Here is a 7149-nt window from a genome sequence, read left to right as displayed (position 1 = left end):
GCCCTTCCCTTGTCATTTCACCAGGAAAGGGCGACAGAGTCTTAGACAAGGAAAAAAAAAAATCAGTAGAATGTCTCAGTTTCCGGAGGCAAGAGCAATGTAATGGGCGACTCTCTGGAGCAGCTGCTGACAGGGAAAACGCGCTACTGCGGCACCGAGGTACCTCCGAGGGGGCTCCGAGGTGGCCTCAACACACCTGTCACCCCCTGCCCGAAGGAACCGAGGGACACGGCGGGGCCCGGGACCGGCGAGAGCCACAGCCAACATGGCGGACGATCGTGAGGGGACCGGCGGCCGCTCCCGACCCCGCCCCATCGGGGGAACGCGCATGCGCAGCGCGACGGCGCCTGGAGAATCGTAGGGCGGGGCCTAGTTGGCAGAAAACCCCGCCCACTTCTGGGAAACCCAGCCGGCCTGAGGCCGGGGAGCCGGGGCAAGGACCGCGCGGTGATTGGGAGAAGGGGCGGGGTCATACGGCGAGACGTGGCGATGATTGGCTGTGAGGAGACAGGGGGCGGGACCATGGCCCGGTGCCGTCTGTCAGTGAGCGGGAGCTGGCGAAGAGGCCTGAGGGGCCGCGCCGGGCTGTGCCGGGCGGGCTGAGCAGAATCGCGCCGGGCTGGACCGGGTTGAGCCGAGCTGAGTCGAGCCGTGCCGGAGGGGTAGGTGCGGGCCCGGCCACCGCCGCGGAGACGGAATGCGGGTCCGGGGTGCGGCGTTCGGGCTGGGAGCCGCGGGGTGCATCTCCCGCTAGGGCCTGGCGGAGCTTCCGCGGCTGCCGGCGGGAGCAGCGTGTGAGGAGCCCCGGCCCGGCCGGCGGCTCCGAGCGGGTGATGGGCTCGCCGGGCCCCGCCGCCGCCGCTCCTTTCGCGGCGCTGTGTGTGGGTGTTCGGAGCTGGATGTCACTGCTGCCCCGCACCTCCTCGGGTCTGCGGTGCCCCAGGCTCCCGGTGCCCCTCAGATCCCCGAGCTCCCGGTGGCTCGGGCAGCCCGGCTTTCTGATCTCCCGGTTCCCGGGGCTCCCAGTGCAGGGACTTGGCTGATCCCGGGCCCTGGAGAAGGGAGAAGGATGCAGGGATGAGCTCAGCTCATCACAACACAGCCGAGCCGGACCTTAATTCACCTGACCCACCCGGTCCCTTTCATTCCTTTTAACACAACTAAATGCCTAACTCCTTTTTTTCCCCCTTTTTTTCTTTTTATTTTTTTTTTCTGGCCAAAGGTTAATATGTTTCTTTGCTGATTAATAAGTTGCTGCTGTGGTTGATCTCAGATGCTTCCTGTCAGCTTTAACTGGTTACATTAGAAACATGTGTTGAGCGCTCCTGCACATGGACGACACAGCGGTCTGAAACCAGCACCTATAAACAAAGTCTGAATTTCTTTTTTAACTGGCTTTCTGAATGCTTTTATGAGTAATAATTCACGCTTCTGTGCTGTGACATTAGTGATAAGAATAGCTGAATTGAGTGTGTCTGTAGTGAGCTGCTTTATTGCATTTTACCTCAGTTGATGTCTGTTAATTGGCACGGCCACCGGATTCCTTGGGAATGAGTCACTTGCTATTAACTATTAAATTTTAACTGTATTAAGAGACTGAATGTTGTGGAGCACTGTGAAGGAGCATAACAAACAAACATAACTGAAAACCTAAAGGGTTTGTGGGACCTGATCCAACACCACTAGAGTTAATGAACTTGAAGTTAATGAGTCTGTCCTGAGTTTTCTTTCTGTGTTAAATGGGAGAGGGTAGAGCTGAACTGTTGAAGCAGTGATGAGGTGCTGAATTATTATTTTTATTATAAGTGCCAAGAGGATGGAGGCAAAGTGACGGTGAATCAGCTTTCCTTCTGTGACTTTTGACCTTTGCTGGCAAGTGTCAGATGTGTTGGTGGAGACAGAGGGGTCGAGGCCTGGAGGACAGAAAGATTTCCAGCTTCTGAGATCAGCAGATGGCTGGGAATAAAAGAGCCCTGAGCTAGGAAAGGGTCTGGAGATGCTGGGAGAGGGACATGAGGATGCATGGAGGGACAGACATGTGGGAATTGCATCTGTAGGAGGGTGGGCTTTGCTGATCAGGGTTTGGTGAAGAAAATGGACCTTGTCTTTCCTAAAGGCAGTTCTGCTCCACTTTTCCTCATGTCTCATGAGAGTCTGCTCAGGCTGGACAGTTAGAAATCATCCCAATGAGTTCATATTTTGATTTTATAGTCACAACTGAATTGGCAGGACCAATCATACAAAAAGATAATGTAGAACTGCTTCTATCAATACTAAATTTAACTAGACTTTTGGGTTGGTTTTGCCAGTAAAGCATCCCAGTGTCACTGCTTCCCCATGGATTTACATGGATTTTATAAATATGATTGAAATGTAAGGCTGCAAAGCAGTGTAAAGTGACAACTGGTGACAGCCTGGCTCCACCTGCTTGGGCAGAATCGATTTTCAGGTGTGTCTGTGGTGGCTGCTGGAAGTTGTCCCTTTAGGTGCTTTATTGTATCATTTTGTTGTAGTTTAGGAAATAACTCCATGAGTGGGCTGTCAAAGCCATGGTGTTGTTAAGTGGCCTGAGAGCTCTGTGAGAACAGCTGGGAAGCAAATCCTTATCAGGCTGAAGTTTGTTCTGATTATTTCTGTTCTCCTTGTTTACAAAAGGGTTGGGAAAAACTGCTCATTCTCGGAGTGAATGGGCTTGTGGTAGTGTTTGTAAACTCTGGGCAAGTGGTGGTGTTCATATCTTTGTTCAGCAGCATGAAAAGAATTGTTCAGGGCTGAGCTGTGCTCGGGCTGTCCTCGAGGAAATGAGGATATAAAGGTGTGTTTGGGTGCTTTTGGAAATCTGCTGATAATTAAACCCAGTCAAATATTTCCCTGCAGATTTTGTAACCAAGCTATTGCAATATCTTAATGTCTGGTAACTAAAAAAAAAACAACAAAAACAACTCAGGCTCATTATCCTGATGTTTACAGTAAGCAACAGCAGTGGCTGAAAGAGGATTTGGGAGTATTTACTATCAAACCACTTTAAAGAACATGTTTACACACTGCCTGTCGTTTGTAATGGGACGTGCTCCTCCGTGGGGCTGATAGTGCAGCGCTTCAAACAGCGACCTTGTGGTGCTCTGGGAGGAGGTTTGCAGCTTTCCCTGGTGTTCCTCTGTGGATCCACACGAGAGGGACCAGAGGGGATTGTGCAGGAGCCCCTGGAATGGCTGGATGGGTCACAGTGGTTATTGAAGGCTGAGAGCTCCCTGGAATAGCAACTGCTGCTCTGACTCACCAGGATTTTAATCAGTCAGGCATTCTATTTATTTTCACTTTGGAGCTCTTAGATACACAAGAGAAGTCTTCTTCCCCCCCCTTAGACATGTTCACTTAAAGCAGCATTAAATGTGTTTTGAGGTTGGGGGGGCTGCTGAGTGCTACAATTGGGTTTTTTGAAGTCCCTTCTGACACAAACTGAAACTTGTCCTGCTGACAGCTCTGAGCAGTTTAAATCTCCACCCAGGCCTGGGCTACAGTAACAGGCCCTAAACTGCCTCAGCCAAAACCGGAACTGTCTGAATTTCAGTTCCATCTGAAACGTGTGCAGGCACAGAGGAGCCAGGGATGGAGGGCAGGGGTGCCCAGGCTCTGAAGGGCTTGTACAAATCATGATGGAATGGTTTGGGTTGGAAGGGACCTTGGAGTTCATCCACTTTCACTCCCTTCCACTATCCCAGGTTCTCTAAGTCCTGTCCAACCTGGCCTTGAATCCTTTAATTTATTTAATTTTTATATGTGTGTGTAAATATGTGTGTGTGTGTATATGTGTATATATATATGTATATATAGCTATAGATATGGATATATCTAAAGTATGTCCCTGAAGTATATATGTACACATACGTGCCTTTGGCCCCAAACCAGCTTTTTAATGTGATCCATCCATGTAACAAGTATAAGAAGTATAATTTATTTTTTTTTTCCTTTGGAAGAAGCTGCTCCTTGGCAAGGTTTGGTGGCTTTGCACAAGGATTTTGTAGCTAATACCCTGTTTAGGTTCTTTTGGCTACAGACTTGGCACTTTTTGCCATACTCACTGACAGCTGGTAGGATTGGAAGGTCCCCAAAAGGTGTGTGGTGTTCTTCTCAGTTGACATTCCCTGCTCTAGTGATGCAGAAATTCCTGGCTCTTCCCAGCTGTTGCTTTGTTGTGGTGGTCAGAAAAGCAACATGGCTAAAAATGCTCCTTGTGTTTGATCAAACCAGCAGCAGCTGCAAAGGCAACCTGAGTTAGTGCTCTGTGCACAGAACTCCTCTCCATAAGGAAGTGGGAAACCTCACTGAGACAACATAATTTTTATCTTCTTCTTTGCTTTCAAATTAAATGTCAGTGTGACACTGCTGCTGAATGGGTACAGTCAGATGAGAAGAAATCTCCATTCCGTGGAGTTGACTTAGGAAACCTTACATATATTTTAAAGCTCTTTCCCAAGTCTTTTTTGACCAAATGTATGGGCTGGTCCACAAAGCATTAACTGGAATTCTCCCAAAAGCCATTGTCCATGGGGATTGGGGCCAGGCACACCCAAGAGGATCCCATGTTATGGTGTGTGGGAATTGGAGCCAGGCACACCAAGCAGGATCCCATATTAAGGTGTCCATGGGGATTGGGGCCAGGCACACCCAGCAGGATCCCATATTAAGGTGTCCATGGAGACTGGGGCCAGGCACACCAAGCAGGATCCCATATTATGGTGTGCTGGGGATTGGAGGCAGGCACACCAAGCAGGATCCCATATTAAGGTGTCCATGGGGATTGGGGCCAGGCACACCCAAGAGGATCCCATATTAAGGTGTCCAGGGGGACTGGGGCCAGGCACACCAAGCAGGATCCCATATTATGGTGTCCAGGGGGACTGGGGCCAGGCACACCAAGCAGGATCCCATATTATGGTGTGTGGGAACTGGAGGCAGGCACAACCAGCAGGATCCCATATTAAGGTGTCCATGGGGATTGGGGCCAGGCACACCAAGCAGGATCCCATATTAAGGTGTCCATGGGGACTGGGGCCAGGCACACCAAGCAGGATCCCATATTATGGTGTGTGGGAATTGGAGCCAGGCACACCCAGCAGGATCCCATATTAAGGTGTGCTGGGGTATGGGGCCAGGCACACCCAGCAGGATCCCATATTAAGGTGTCCATGGGGACTGGGGCCAGGCACACCCAGCAGGATCACCTATTAAGGTGTGCTGGGGTTTGGGGCCAGGCACACCAAGCAGGATCACCTATTAAGGTGTCCATGGGGATTGGGGCCAGGCACACCAAGCAGGATCCCCTATTAAGGTGTGCTGGGGAGTGGTGCAGTGCTGGAAGGTGTTTGCATGGCTCCTGTCCAGCTCTGAGTTCCTCTCACAACCACTTCATGACACACAGAAATGCTTTTTTAAGATCCCTGCTCCAAACATCTTCCAGCTGAGATGGAAGAGCTGAAGAGGGATTTTAGAGAAGGAAGGGGGAGGTTTTAAAGGAGCAGAAAGCATGTGGTTGTCTCTTACATTAATAATTACATTAATAATGTTGGAGTATCTCATTAGTTCTGACTCCCTTCAAGTCTCAGGTGACCTTCTCCAGTATTTTAGTTTCTCCCACACGTTGGCTGAGGGAGGAGCTGCCACCAGAGCGGTGCCTTCAGAGCACAACTGAGACTGTTTGGCTTTCATTCTGTAAAAACACACTTTCTGTTTTACAGCAGTGGGAACTAACATTAGCTAACCCAAGGTGAGTAAACCCTTAGTGAAGATAAGGAGCAAACAGGTTTTAAGCTGGTATCAAAAGCCCATTGTGGGTTAGGAGTGCACTATCCACTCTTATCTCCTGCATCATTACCTGACTTCCCTTTTCTGCCTTGAAAATAACGAGCCCATCACATGTCCACAGAAAGAAGAAGGTCCAGGATATGGAAATCAAGAATTACAGCTGGCTGAGGGAGAGGACAAGCAGTTCTGGGTAGGACACAGGCAGCCTCCAGCTCAGGACCATGAAGCTCCCTGTGCTGTTTGTCTGTCCCCTGTGTCTGTACAGGAAGCTGTGCTCATCCTGGAGCTCACAAACAGGCAGGGGAACTGCAGCTCCAGAGTGTCTCACGTGGGTAAATCCTGCTCTTAGTGGGATTTGCTGCCCAGTCTCCCTTGTAGCTGGAGCTGGGGGGTGGCTCTGGGCAGAGTCTGAGTGCCTGGGTCTGAATTAAGGGACTCAGGAGCTCTTTGCACCTCTCTTAGCCCCCTTCCACGTGCACAGAGATGAGTCAGGCCTGTTCAGTTCTGAATCACAGAATCACTGAGCCTGGAGAAGACCTCCAAGGGCATTCAGTCCAGCCTTCAACCAAACCCCACCATGCCCACTGAGCCATATCATGAAGTGCCTTGTCTGCTTGGTTTTTGAGCACCTCCAGGCATGGGGACTCCACCCTGGCAGCCCATTCCAATGCCTGACCAGCCTTCCAGTGAAGAAATTTTCCCAATATCCAACTTGAACCTCCCCTGACACAACTTGAGGCCATTTCCTTGTGTCCTGTCTCTTGTTTTCTGGGAGCAGAGCCCAACCCTCAATTGGCTTCAACCTCCTGTCAGGGAGCTGTAAAGGGCAATAAAAGTGCCCCTGAGCCTCCTTTTCTCCAGGCAGAACTTACACTTCAAAAACTATTTAAAAGTTCTGATTGCTTATTTTTAATCACAGCTTCTTCCCACCATGCTTTGCTGTACCCACCATAAAAATAGTTGGCATTTGACTTTTCCAAGGACTGAAAATTGTGCAGCAACAGTTAAACCAGGCTGGGCATGCAGGTTCTGGCCCTGCACAGCCCCACAGACCTGAGTCACACATTAAACTGCCTGAGCTCTGCCTGGCTGGAGCCGTTGCTCACAATTGCTGCCTCGGTCTCTTTGAGTCTGCAAGTGAGGCAGAGCTTTGTTGACTTTAATCTCAGTTATGTTTCCTTGTTATTCTTTGCCATTTTAGAGGGCAACAAGGACTTGCAGTTTTGTTTCTCCCCTCTCTCTATTCTCCTTTGACTCAGGCAAGGAGGGACTGGTAGAATTATGTATTTTTTGCTGATGGGGATTGGTTTGCCCTGAAGGACCTTGAAGGTGAGGAGAGGGCAA

General features: G+C 50.1%; 1 protein-coding gene across 41 annotated transcripts in view; it reads left to right on the top strand.

Annotated features, from left to right (window-relative positions):
• The first annotated feature begins 416 nt into the window (after positions 1 to 416).
• Positions 417 to 7149, top strand: part of MAP3K14 (mitogen-activated protein kinase kinase kinase 14) — a 29635-nt gene continuing 22902 nt past the window's right edge. For 39 of the 41 annotated variants that reach the window (XR_011682966.1, XR_011682963.1, XR_011682956.1 and 36 more), the window contains exon 1: positions 419 to 662. The gene's annotated coding sequence lies outside the window, so the exon portion shown is untranslated. Of the gene's footprint in view, positions 667 to 7149 lie in introns of all 41 variants that reach the window. The other 2 variants (XM_071450746.1, XM_071450743.1) reach the window with 2 other exon arrangements.

Source organism: Agelaius tricolor, unplaced genomic scaffold (assembly GCF_023055355.1).
Source record: "Agelaius tricolor isolate 1412-34295 unplaced genomic scaffold, bAgeTri1.0.p SCAF_31, whole genome shotgun sequence".
NCBI lineage: Eukaryota > Metazoa > Chordata > Aves > Passeriformes > Icteridae > Agelaius > Agelaius tricolor.
Note: the sequence above shows the minus strand (reverse complement) of the source record. Positions and strands in the feature narration are given on the sequence as shown.